The 14,574-nt window shown below is 30.6% G+C and overlaps 1 long non-coding RNA gene across 3 annotated transcripts; it reads left to right on the top strand.

Moving 5' to 3' along the window:
• Positions 1-8,797: 8,797 nt before the first annotated feature.
• On the top strand, positions 8,798-13,386 carry LOC104644716 (uncharacterized). 3 transcript variants are annotated; one of them, XR_011212437.1, is made up of 6 exons: positions 10,879-11,017; positions 11,227-11,334; positions 11,870-11,966; positions 12,044-12,413; positions 12,845-12,953; positions 13,043-13,386. It is a non-coding gene; the product is annotated as an uncharacterized lncRNA (long non-coding RNA). The 3 variants fall into 3 exon arrangements; XR_011212439.1 differs by lacking the exons at positions 10,879-11,017; positions 11,227-11,334 and adding an exon at positions 8,798-9,367; XR_011212438.1 differs by lacking the exon at positions 11,227-11,334 and having other exon boundaries at positions 10,886-11,017.
• The last annotated feature ends 1,188 nt before the right edge of the window (positions 13,387-14,574 follow it).

Genomic DNA, 14,574 nt, shown 5'->3' with positions numbered 1-14,574 from the left:
GCAGAAATACGTTTAGAAAATGGAATAATCCATCAAACTACTGCTCCATACACTCCTCAGTCTAATGGAATTGCAGAAAGAAAAAACCGAACTTTAAAAGAAATGATGAATGCATTACTTATAAGTTCAGATTTACCACAGAACTTGTGGGGGGAAGCTATCCTTACAGCAAATCAGATACTTAACAGAAAGTCTCACTCAAAGACAAATGTAATTCCATATGAGAAATGGAAAGGTAGAAAACCCAATTTGAGATATTTCAAAGTGTGGGGGTGTTTAGCCAAAGTTTAAGTTCCTATACCTAAGAGGGTAAAAATAGGACCTAAGACTGTGGATTGTGTATTCAATGGATATGCCACACATAGTAAGGCATGTCGTTTTTTGGTTCATAAGTCCGAACATTCGGATATTCATGATAATACGGTAATGGAATCAGATAGTGCTGAATTTTTTGAACATATCTATCCGTATAAAACTAGACTTGAGTCATCTAGTGGGGGATCTAAACAACCCAAAGAAGAACCAAAAGAGAATGAACAAAATGAAGAAAGTCCAAGACACAGTAAACGTCAAAAGACATCTACTTCTTTTGGATCAGATTTTGTAACATTTCTTCTTGAAAGTGAGCCTCAAACATTCAAGGAAGCAATGTTGTCTAGCGACTCAGCCTCTTGGAAGGAGGCTGTTAATAGTGAAATTGAATCAATCTTAAGCAATCATACTTGGGAGTTGGTTGATCTTCCTCCAGGGAACAAATACCTTGGGTTCAAAATGGATCTTTAAAAGAAAGATGAAAGACGATGGAACTATTGACAAATATAAAGCAAGACTTGTTGTCAAAGGTTTTAGACAAAAAGAAGGTATTGATTATTTTGACACATATTCGCCAGTGACTAGGATTACATCAATTCGGATATTAATTGCACTACCTGCAGTATACGGTCTTGAAATTCATCAAATGGATGTGAAAACAGCCTTCTTAAATGGAGAGCTTGAAGAGAAAATTTACATAGAACAATCTGAAGGTTTTGTAGTTCCTGGTAAAGAAAAGAAAGTGTGCAAACTTATTAAGTCACTTTATGGGCTAAAACAAGCACCAAAACAATGGCATGCAAAGTTTGATCAAACCATGTTGTCAAAAGGATTTATGATCAATGAATGTGATAAATGTGTTTACATTAAAGATACGCCAAATCAGGAAGTTATTTTATGCTTATATGTAGATGATATGCTTATAATGATCAAAGACATTGCTAATATAAAAGGTACAAAGCATATGATTGCTAGTAAGTTTGATATGAGAGATTTAGGAGTTGCTGATGTGATATTAGGAATTAAAATTCTTAAAACTCCTAACAGTCTAGCATTGTCTCAAACTCATTATATTCAAAAGATACTTGAAAAATTCAAATTTTTGAATTTTAAAAGGGCAAAGACTCCAATTGATGTAAATCTTCATCTTGCAAAGAATAAAGGCGAAAGTCAATCTCAATTGGACTATGCTAGCGTATTGGGAAGCTTAATGTATGTCATGAATTGTACACGACCAGACATAACTTGCGCTATCAGTAAACTGATTCGATACACAAGTAATCCAAATCATAATCATTGGTTGGCAATGAAGAGAGTTTTGGGATACTTAGATGACACTCAAAACTATGCTTTACATTACAACATATATCCAGTCGTTCTTGAAGGATATAGTGATGCAAATTGGATTACTGGGTCAACTGAAACAAAATCCACAAGTGGATATGTTTTTAGTATTGGTGGAGGAGCAATATCTGGGAAATCATCCAAACAAACATGTATAGCTCGCTCTACAATGGAGTCTGAATTCATTGCTTTAGACAAGGCAGGTGAAGAAGCTGAATGGATCCGTAATTTCTTAGAAGATATTCCATTTTGGCCCAAACCAATGGCCCCTATATACATACATTGTGATAGTCAAGCTGCAATACGAAGGGGTAGAAGCATTATGTATAACGGCAAGTCTCTTTACATAAGACGAAGACATAACTCTTTGAGACAACTACTCTCTAGTGTAATTATCACAATTGACTATGTGAAGTCAAAAGATAATGTGTCAGATCCACTTACAAAAGGCCTAAATAGAGAGGGAGTTGAGAAATCATCGACGGGAATGAGACTATGGCCAAGAACAAGTCATCGTGGCGGTAACTCTACCTAGAAGACTGGAGATCCCAAGATCTAGGTTCAAGGATATAAAACAAAGTCATTGATGACGGTTCAACATTGTCAAAGAAAAAAATTATTATTATTATTTTATGGTTCATTCTCATGACGAGACAATGTTTAGTAACCAGGATAAATACATAAGGACTTTTTAATGGTTTCTAAGTTTGTTGGGTTTTAGCAAGTGTGAATGGAAAAAGAAAAGAGAGAATATGAAAAGTGAGGGAACTACTTTGGAGGGAAAATGAAAAGTCATTTGCAAAATGCAAATGAAAAGTCATTTCTCCCATATCGGCAAAAGAAATGGAAATTGTTGTCCTTATAGAAGGAAACACTACCATTACTTCTTAATAGAGATAAGAAGAAGATGCCCCCTCGCGCCGTCGTCGTCGTCGCTCGCTCGGCTTTGGATTTGGCAAATGATGTGATTGATTGATAAATTTTTGGATAAAATTTATTTAATCAGTTTTTGTTAAATCAAATAAATCCTGTTAATATTATCTCTTATAAATTTGCGGGTAATGGTAACATTCCGAAAAGTTGTTACTTTTCCATAAAGTAGTTATTTTCCTAACAGACACATTTTTTTAAAAAATTGTTATCTTTTTTCCAAAAGACAAAACTTTATGGATAAAATGAGTCTGAACAGATTTCACTGAACAGACATGTTCCTTGCTGAAAATGGCTATAAAAAGAAGTCAATTTTTGTTTTTTCAAAAACAGAAATTTTTTTCTTTCTCTGAGTCTGTGTGACTTGTTGTTGTTCTTAAGTTCGTTGAAGTTAAAGAAATTTGAGGTACCGCTATTTCTTTAACAGGTTTAATCCGTTTTATCTTGGGAGAAACTAATTCATAACCTTGGGTACAGTGAGGGGATTAAATTTCTTAAGGACACACAGTAGTTTCTGCGGACTCGGATTATTTCTTGTATTTTATATTTTTTTTCTGCTTCATATTATTTCTGTTTCTGTTTATTAACCTTATAAATACAGGTTATTGTAAGAACAACATGAACAACGTGGATGTTTGCGAAGACACAATGTAATAGAGCAAACATGTACTCCAAACTAGGAATAATCTAAGAACATACTTAGCCTCTTCAACCTCATTCAAGTTACAAACACTATCATTGTCCTTGGAACCATCACGTATAAGCAATGCCTTGTGGAGGAGCCTGTGATGAATTAAAATGTGTCAATTTTAAACACATGTCTCTTGATTGCCATAGACAAATGTCTGAAAGTGATTGTCTAAAGAATTTCAAAAACGGAGTCGAACCTCTAGCAGTGCTACTCCACGAGCACGACCTTTAGCTTGGGCTCTTCCTCTACCCCTAGCTAGGTCTCAACAACAGGCTTTGGGACTGCCTCTCCTTTACCACTGGAAACAGAATATCTAGTCCTTGACATTCTCTAAAACAACAAACGACAACTCATCACTAGCGAAAGTAACCACGAACAATAAGAAAGGATGAATAACAATAAGTTTCTTAACAATATTTGTATCCTCTTGAAGATAAGTACATACGTCTATGTACCTATCCTCAAGACTCTACTTAGATTTGGCTTGTACACACTTGAGACCTTTGAACCTGGGCTCTGATAACACTTTGTCACAATGCAAAACGGATGTGATGCCACTTGTCTATTCCCACCAAGACAAGTCAACCTCAACCAAGAAAAATAAATAAAATGCCAAAAAAAATAGTAATAGTAAGCAAGACAAAGGCAGAAAACTTATTCATTCTAACCAACACGCAAAACCTGGTTTTCATGTACAAGCCACTAATAAAAATAAAGAATCCAAAGAAAAATACAAGTCACGGTCCTAGTTTCTCAAGTAGAACAAAGGTTAAAAGAAAAAGGAAAAGAGGGTCCACAAGGTTGACAAAAAACTACCTCTCATATCTTTTAACCAACATCGACTTTCGGGAGAGGAAGAAGAAAATCACACGGATTAAGGCTCGAATCCTACATAGGTGTAGGAGCATGGGGTGAGTGCCAACAATATGGTATCCACAAAGCAACCAACTAAACAAATCAACTAGCTAGAAATAGAATACCCCTTACACTCCAACCGAACCTCCTCAAACTACAACCTGCAATAAATCAACTCAACCTAGCAATTCTACAAAACATGACTCACAGGCCCAAAATTCATAGTTCAATCTACACAATTCAACAATCAACAAAAAGAATAAGTCAATCTCAAAGACATGTAGTTCAATTACACATAACAAGTATGTCAATCATAATCAACAAGTAATTAAGTCATACATAAACATCAAATGCATCAAGTCACAATAATCAATCTTTTGCTGGGACCATTTCCTATCAACGCAATATCATTAGTCGAAACCATTCCTATTGATTTTATCTCACATCACTAGTTGGAACCATTTACTTCAGCTTTATATCACATCACTAGCTGGAACCATTTTCCATCGTCCTTATATCACATTACTAGGCAAAACCATTTTCATCAGCTTTTTATTACATCACTAGTTAGAACCATTTTCCATCGGTGTTATATCACATCGTCATTGGTTGGAAATATTTCTCACCAACTTTATATCACATCAGTAGTTGTAACCATTTCCCATAAGTTTTATAGCATCATCTCATCTTTCATCACGTTGTTCACAGTCAATGCATACAAGCAGTATCACACCACCTGGAAGAGACAACAATTCATACATTTGAAATCCACAATCATGCTTTCAAGCATTTCATCAATAAATAAATCAATAAGGGTCACAATGAGACAATGACACCATCATGTTCATTATATCGCCTTTTTTTCATTTCAACCCCTTTTAATTTGTTTAAATAAAACGATTGGAGAATTAAACCTTCACCTCATCCCCATTATTCCGAACACACAATCAACCAAGGATGCACAAGAATACAACTATAATACAAGATTTAGGAAGCCACTTGCCTTAAATCAATCAACAATCACTCTAATAATTGAGTTTTTCCCTATCGAATCACTTTCAAATAGCAACAAAATATATAAACAAGCAAGTATCAATCACTTTCCGAAAACAAAAAACACCCACAATAATTCCTTTGAAAGGTGGGTCAATCAACATGACACCCAATTCCAAAAATTAAGGTTTCAATCTGGAATTTAATACTTGAAAAAATTACTCTAGGCTTTAGGAATTCAACGGGGAAAATAATTTATAAATAGGACTTGAAATTAGTTCACAAACTCCATTTTAGTTAAGAATTTAGTTTCTTGAAAAACTTCATTATTCACCAATCAAAAACTCATATTTTGATGCTAAAACTAATATATTATCACTGAAAAATGAAGGTTTAGGATCAAGCACACTTACCTAACTGATCTAGCAAACAAAATCCTTCCAAAATTCGTCACCAAGGGTTTTCCAAGTTTAAAAATGGTGAAATAAGGCTTAATCCTCACAATTTGCAGCAAAAACCCTCTAAGGTATCTGTTAAGAAAACTAGGGGTTTGCTTAAGTGAACCCTGTAAAAAAACGAGAGTGTCTCTTAAGAGAAGCCTTCTTCGTAAAAGTGAAAGGCTCACCGCTTAAGCTAAGGTCACTTCAACGACAGACCTGTCGCTTAAGTGAAACCTGCAGACCCCACCAACTTCAGCCTATTTTCAAGACATCAATGGGATCTTCGGGATTCGTTTAAACCTCGTACACACAAACCATATATGTATTTCAATTATGCTCGATATTTTGGACTCAATGGAACTGTCAATATATAAATGTGGGGTCTCTTTAACCCGACATTTGTGAAAATCACAAGAAACTAACTCATGCCTAAAAAGGCTAAAACGATCTAAGAACCTCTTAAAAATTAACATAACAGAGACTTCAACTGGACCTAACATTATCCCTCGAATCTAATGAAACTCTCCTAATTCTGATCAGAGCATTCGAACACTGAATATTGATCAAAAGTCAATCCAAAGGCTAAAATTCTATAATTTCACAACTTAGAACCTCAAGTCCTCAAAAAGACTTGAAAACTTACACAGACAACTCTCATGGGTCATGTTTCACATTTCGAGATTGATGAAATTGATGGAACTCTTTCGGACACTTAAAACTCCAAAAGGCACAGAAAATAACTTTCTTAATAACTTAGTCTTTCAAACTCAAAAACATAACAAAGTCTTTATTTTTAACTCCAAGTTCAAGGATCAATGTTTTAAAATACAAACATAGGAGACTCGGGGTCAACCACAGGAGGGGCAAAATTGTAATTACTGTTAAAAACAAAAAATGACCGATCAGGTCATTACATTACTTATCAAAATAAATCATTGATTCAAATAAAAACTTGAAGGAAAATATTATTTATAAAGATTTATAAATTTAGAGAAGTTTTAGAAATTATAATAACTTCAATGATTACATAATTGCCCTCAAGTTGCAATCTTTTAGCTCAAGTTATATACATTTGCCCATATATAATAAAGTAGTAGTCTATTCCGAAGAAACTTAAATTTGGTAGTGTGCCAAATTGTTATAATATTTTCTTTTCTATTTTTTTTCAATGAATAACAATTTCTCTCAAGTTGTAATCTTTATTTTTGAAAATATTATTTTTTCTAATATTGGCATATTACCTAACTTCAAATAATATATCAATATCATGATATATGGATGTAATCATGCTAAATATAAGTAGTCTTTCTATCAATTTTTACAGCATTTTTAAGTAGAATTTAATTTGTATTGTTAATTTTGACTTTTTCTTTGCAAATTATTTATGTTGAATTTGATTTCATGGGAGTAATTCCATTCTTTAAAAAAATTATTGTTAGTGTTTGGTATCTTCTACTATATTAGAATAAAATAATGGAATATTTTATAAGATTATTTTAGGTCATCTTCTATATCTTCTGTATATGATATTAATTTTACTATTATAATATAAATGCTAGAATAAATGGCCACGATTAGCTAATATTTTAAATTAAATTTGAAATAAAAATTAATCTAAAATTTTATGTTGAAAACAGTGTATCTATCCCACAACTAAATGATCACCCAAACACTATTTATTTTTAACTACATATTTTCTATATAAAAAAAGTAAAAATATTAAGGCATAAGCATAACAATTTAGTGTAGTACTTTACCCAAGTTATGAAATTCAAAATATTCACACGTAAATAAATACATATTCAAGAAAATACTAAGAGGAGCATAAAATCGATAAGCAAGTTGACCTAACGTTTTGGAGGAACATAAGGCTGAAATGATTGTATTATATATAAGGGTGAACACATAAACGATCCCTTGAAACTTGTATGTCTTTTTTGTTAAGACACCTTAATGAAGTCATATTCCTATTGAACATCTTATGTATACCCAAAGTGTGTCTATCAGACACTTCCATGATATTGCCCAAAAATATGCAGAGTGCATGACTTTATAACACTATAACATGGAAAAAGAGTGAATCATACTGTGACATATGACAAATTAAATAAAGTATCTTTTACAAATTTTTTTTTATCAAATCCAGCAGTCCCTCCGCATCATCTTCTTGGAAGCCCCTCCTCACTGCCAACTTAAATTCCACCATTAATAATTTTATGAACTCTCTATTTGTTCTTTTTGTGTTTATTATATAAATATTTCGTAATTTATCCTCCCCTTTCCATTCAAACAATATTCTCTAACTTGCATAGCTCAATTCTTTCTTGCCTGGTAAAGCTACCGACTTTTTTCAGAACAACATCTTCTCTTCTTCTTCCTCTCTTTTTTATCATTAACTTATATGATTAAAACTTATCAAGAAATCAAATAGGTATAACTCCGTATTTAGTTATTTTTAGTAATTTTGTTTATGAATTTTGTTTAATTATTTTTTTTTAATTCAACCATCAGGATTGATGTTTTTTTAATAATACAATTTTAGTTTTAACTTAAGCAAGTGAAGGAAAATGACATTTTCAAGAGGGAAATGAGAGGTGATTATGACTATGTTGGGGAAATGGAGGAGAAGGGTTAAGAGGGGAAAATAGGGATAAAGAGAGATATTACAAATCTCTCACACGTTTTTAATGAGTGCACTATAATCAATACACCAAATTAACAATGTATGTCTAATAGACACACATTAAGTATACATTTGGTGTTTAATAGGAAGAAGGTCTTTCTAAGGTGTCTAACCGGAAAACGCGTGTAAGTTCAAGGGATTATTTATGTATTAGGCCTATATATAAAATGTAAAAAAATAACATCATATATACATTTAAGGGTATATTACGGGTTATAAACATACATTTAAAAATTAACACCTATAACATATTATTTACGTGTTGTAATATATCACATAAATTAATTTTATGAATTGAACTTATTTTAAATTCAATTATAATTTAATGGAAAATGTTTAATCAATTAAAAATTTTAATTTATTGATTATTTATGGATAAAGTTAAGTATTTTAATTGCAATTCCATTTTTAAAAACGGTTCCCTTTAAAAAATGATATCTTTTAATTTTTAATTTTATTTTTTAATTATTTATACTCACATGATATATCAGTTACTTCTTTTTAGGAATTTATATTGATTAACTTTTCTACTTTACCGTTACAACCAAGTCATCCTATACCCCCAATCACAGCCCCCACCTTCACCCTACAATTAGAGCATACACTCTACCTCACTCCACCCACACCACACACAATCACCCAGTACAATCTTCCCCAACATCCCTCTACCAAACATTCAAAAACTGTTCATCCCCTCTTCCTTATAACCTATGTCAAAGAAATTCACGCCTCGTAAAATTTTCAGAATTGTCAAATAAACTTTATCTGATTAATTTTCAAGTCCCATCGTTCAATATATTAAGTCAAATCCAACCGCGTAAAATTGTTAAAAGCCCGACGTGGCTACGGGTGGATCTGCTCAATCCAATTATCAAAAAGAGAAAAAATCTCAAGCAAACAAAAGAGGGACTCCGACAAATAAGAAGGAAAAAATTGTTGAAACCCCTTTCGACTCTGATTCTGACTTTGTTAATATTACAAAAAAGAGAAAAATAAAAAAATCGACAAATGTCGATGTTTCTCAATCTTCTAAACCTTCAAGACCATCAACAAGGAACTCAACAAAAAACATGAAATCAGAGATACCATTGGTCAAGAAAGACAAAAAAAGTTGTTAGTGTAAGTCATATATTTAATTTATAAACACATTAGTTAAGATTATTTAAAATCGAAATATGCATGTTGTTTGTCAGTTTATGTATTAAAATTGTATGAATTGTATGTTAAATTGGTGTGTTTTTGCCCTTTAATTATGTGTATATGATTAGTAGTGTTTGAATGTTGATAGTCAGTTTATGTATTAAAATTGTATGAATTGTGTATTAACATTGGTGTTTTTGTTCTTTCATTATGTGTATATGATTGGTAGTGTACGAATGTTGATAGTCAATTTATATATTAAAATTGTATGAATTGTGTATTAACGTTGGTGTATTTTTCATTTAATTACGTGTATATGATTGGTAGTGTATGAATGTTGATATTCCATTTATGTATTAAAATTTTGTGAATTGTGTATTAATATTAGTGTATTTGTCCTGTAATTATGTGTATATGATAACTTATCATACAAATGACATGAGTTGTTTAACTAATATGTTTGTATAAATTTTGAATATTATTGGTATCAATTGTATATCGATATTAGTGACTTTGTATCTTACTTATTTGTATACAATGAATATTAAATTGGTATCCAAACTGTATAAATTATATAACTACATTATTGTGTATAAATTTTGTATAAATTTTTAATAGTGTTGGTATGAATTATGTATAAAGATTTTGTTGTTCATTTGGTACATTAATTAATTGAGTTTGTTTGATGAATTATTTGTTTGGGTATGCAAAATGTATGAAACATGAATAATAAGTGTATGAGTGTTGAATTTTTATAGAGGAAAGAAGGTATCAACACATTGGTCTTCATGTACAGACGTGAATATTTTTGGTGGTCTATTGAATTTCCTCAACCAAGAGAGGTTTCAACAATTTATCGAACAAACCGCTTTTGGTATTTTGTATGAATTTAATAACATTAAGATTCAATATCAACTCTTGCGACATCTGTTTCTCCTGGAATCTAAAAACTTTTTTCGAAAGTTTAAAAAGGATAATTTTTTTGGATAATGATCTCTTGAAAATTGGCATTTTGTATTTCATTGCCTTATTTTTTACTAGTTTGGAACCATCTAAAACAACCATTCTCAAGTTATATCTTGATTTGCTTTAATCTGGACATTATATCAACTTTCTATGGGCAATGAATGTTTTAAACTAACTCTTAAAGCTTGCAGTCATAAGTTGATGAAAAATCCTACGTCATTCAAATTCAGTCAGTTCCATATAGCTATACAGTTCTGGTTTTATGAGTGTTGTCACCCCTTAGACAACACAGTTGTTGTTCATGCTTCAAATTGACACCACGTATTTTGAACTAGAAAACAATGAATGGCATTATTTTTTTCAATGAGTTGAAGAACACGATTTTTAGAATACATAGCGCAATCAACTCATATTTTAGTTATTGTTATTTCAATAAATATAAATCATTTACCATTCTATTATATATTATAATTCTCACATTTTTTTTAATTGCAGCATAAATTCAGAAACATTGTGTTTACCAACGAAGAGTTAAATGGCATGGATCAATATATTCTAAATAAATTTTCAAGTAACCATGATACAAAAGATTAAGAAACATCAGAAAAACATAGTGTTCACGTCGACAAAAAGTATTTAGAGTTGAAGACAGAGATTGCGGAGGTATATAATAAAAAATTATGATTTAATACCTTTTTTTTAAAATTTTACAAATTACTTATCCAATATGTTAATGTTCAGTGAAAGGTCAGGGTGAAGTTGAAACAATTGAAAGATAATGTTATTCTTCAATTCCTTTTACATTAATTATCAATAATTTCTTTCTAAAGTTTTTTAATGTTTTAACATTTATTTTTACATCTATTGATAAGGTTGACAAACACATGGTTGAAATGAAAACATATGCCGATTACTTGACAAAGCTTAAAATATAGATTAGGTCGTCAAGAGGTCAACCAACATCAATTATACACCAACAGGTATTATGAAATACTAGTGGGTTTTACAAAGCAAAAGCCAAAAAAAATTGTTGTTTCAATGTGTGATTTGGTGTGTATGACCAAATAATATAAATGTTTTTTTGCATTTTATTTATTTGATATAAGCATTGAAATTGTATGAATATTGAATGACTTAGAATGTATTAATAATGTATGCAACTATTTGGTTTCACTTTTATGTTGGTTCAATTTTATTATTACTTCCGCGAAAATACCAATCAATATTATATGACATTAAAGGGTTTACAAGTTAAAAATAAAAATAGTTAGTTTATCATTGTGTTATTTATGTATAAGCACTGTATGACTAAATTCTTTACATGTTTGTTCTAGTTTGTTTGTTTGAAATATGAATTAAAATTGTACAAATATTAAATTATTCAACATGTACTAGTAATGTATGAAATAGTTGGTTCAACTATTATGTTGGTACAATTTATGATTTGCATAAAATTCGTATGATATATTTTTATTACCAATTTGTAATTGAATTTTATATTATATAATGAATTAGGATGATGATCAACAAAATTTTGAAGAATGTGATAAATATTCAATGGATCAGCCTTCTGTCTAAATGGGTGAATACGTTCGTATTTCAAATACAGATGGTATGAGTTATCTTATTTTGATATGTAATTTAATTTACAAAGTTTTTCTTTTAACATTTTGATATTTTGAAGTATAGATGAAGATCAGAAGTAAATTGACAAAAATATTGATGCTGCTCTCAATGCTGAAATTTCTGCATCATCAAATTCAAAACCACCAGCATCGGAGGATTATCCTGACTTAACTATGACACAAATTTTTAAACTTGATCCAATTCTTAATTCTAATATAACTTCAGATGTGCAAGTAAGAAATAGGACGCCCGACAAGTATGACACATCTCCGTGCATTCGATGGTCGGAAGATGAAAGCAGTTCAAAAAGAGTTTTTATTTTCTTTGGAATCAGACATTCGTTTAAAAGTCACAATAGGTTTGAGGTTGCAGCTGAGTTGATTGATGAGTTTAACAAATAGGTTTTCAAAGGTGTTTCTTCTTGGCGTGGCAGGTATATGTACATACAGAGCAAATTTTTTTCAATTGGTATACAATTGTTTAAAATATATTTTCAATGTTCACAAGAAATCTGCTTATTCAAAGAAAAAAAATACTATTGAACCTTTATGGACTTTGGTGTTGTCAAAAATGGTGAAAATGATTTTTTCAACATAATTGTTAAATCAGACATGTCATGGAAAACATGTATTTTGAGACTTTTGTATTTATAACTACAGTTTTTCAATGTATGCATATTGAACTAATATTGTATAACAGTGGTCTAAATTTTATGTGTTGTGGTATATGTATGACAATTGAATGCATATAATACAGAATATTTAAACATGTTTAATGCCTTTTTTTGGTAACATGTTAATACCACTATGTATTATCTGCGAAAAAAGTCAAAGTACTCTTTAACAACAATAGCATATTGTACAGGACTGTTTATTTATGGCATGGGTTAATAACATTGAGAAACAATGGAGACAGGTGAACTGCGACATGTGATGCATTCCTCCCGATCACGATGTTGGACAGTGCATTAGAGGTTTCAGACTGCTTGCTAACATTCTTTGGGACAGAGTTGACAAAGTCATTATTCCTATTATTATTAGTGATAAGTTTTATCGACTGTAGGTTGTATGCCGAATAAAGCTTAGATGTCTACATGTATATGATTCGAGGAGGGAAGGATCTGTTTGCACCATCAAAGTCAATGAAATTGTGGATGAACTTGCAACAATGATACCACTATTTTTGCAAAGCATAGGATTTTATGGCAAAAAGTTTAATTTGTATTCTAATAAACTACCTACCTATGAAAAAAAGTCTCAAACCGACCTCCTTACTATCGATCATATGATGCATGTTCCTAAACAAGGAAATAGTTTCAAGTTTGTATTTTATATACTATACTAATTTCCTTGTAAATGCTTACTTTATTTAGTTATTAAATTTTTTTCATTTCAAACTTTTTAAAATGAATGTGGTATGTACACATCTTTGTTTGGTGAATACATCACCAATGGTGTTTTTGATATGTCTTCTGTTGATATTGATGCAACATACCATCGCCAAAGGTATGCTACAATCCTATGACATTATGGAAAAACAAAGATTGAAGAGAGTGCGATAAGTGATAGTGAAGTTACTAGTAGGGTTACTAGTAAATACGATGGACCTCGCATAGCTAAAGAACATGTTTCGAATACCGCCAATTATCCTACACTAACACCTACAAGAAACTTAAATAGTTACTTGTACCTCCTATTTTTTTGAACTACATGTTACTTTTTGCTTTAACTTTTGAACAATTTGTTTGGATTTAAGTATTTCATGATTTATAATATCATAATTTTTTTTCCAGTTATGTAACTTGGACTTAATATTCCAATATATCAGTCTTTATTCACTTGTTGGTTATTTTTAATTTCAGTAATATGTTAATATATAAATTTCATACCATATAGATTTAACATTTTAAAATATCAAGTGGGTTTCAATCCACCCCTACTGGATCGAATGTGTATGAAATATGATCAATACACATTTTGATTTGTTGAACTTTTATGAATATAGTATTAAACTTTAGTATGAGTTTCGATCAAATGTGTAAAATTGAACGAATTACAAAATAGGTATAAGACCACAAACAAGAAACTTGAAATAGTTATTTGTTTCTTGTACTCTATAAAATTACATGATTTTTTGCTCTAACTTTTGAACAAATTATTTAATTTTAAGTATTTAATGATTTATAATATCATATGTTTTTTCCAATTATACCTTCTTCATATGAACTAAAAATTGATTTATATATATTTTATGGATATTAGTAATATTTATAAATCATACCATTAATAGATTAAATATGTATCCAATATGATTAGCATATATCAACGGATTTTCAATGTAACCTTATTGGATAAAATAAGTATGAAGTCTGATTACTACTTGTATTAACATGAAATCATAATTGTAATTTGTTGACTTTTTGGTAGGAATAGTGTTTTAAACTTTATTATTCATGTGGACTAACTTTCATACAAATATCATCTATACAATTTCTATTTTTTTAGAAATACATATATGAAATTGCATTTATAGTGAATCCATATGATATGAACTATGTGTGAACCATGTATGAAATCTGTTTACGATATGTATAA

This window comes from Solanum lycopersicum, chromosome 11 (assembly GCF_036512215.1).
Source record: "Solanum lycopersicum chromosome 11, SLM_r2.1".
Classification (NCBI taxonomy): Eukaryota; Viridiplantae; Streptophyta; class Magnoliopsida; order Solanales; family Solanaceae; genus Solanum; species Solanum lycopersicum.
This window is presented reverse-complemented; position numbering and strand designations above follow the sequence as displayed.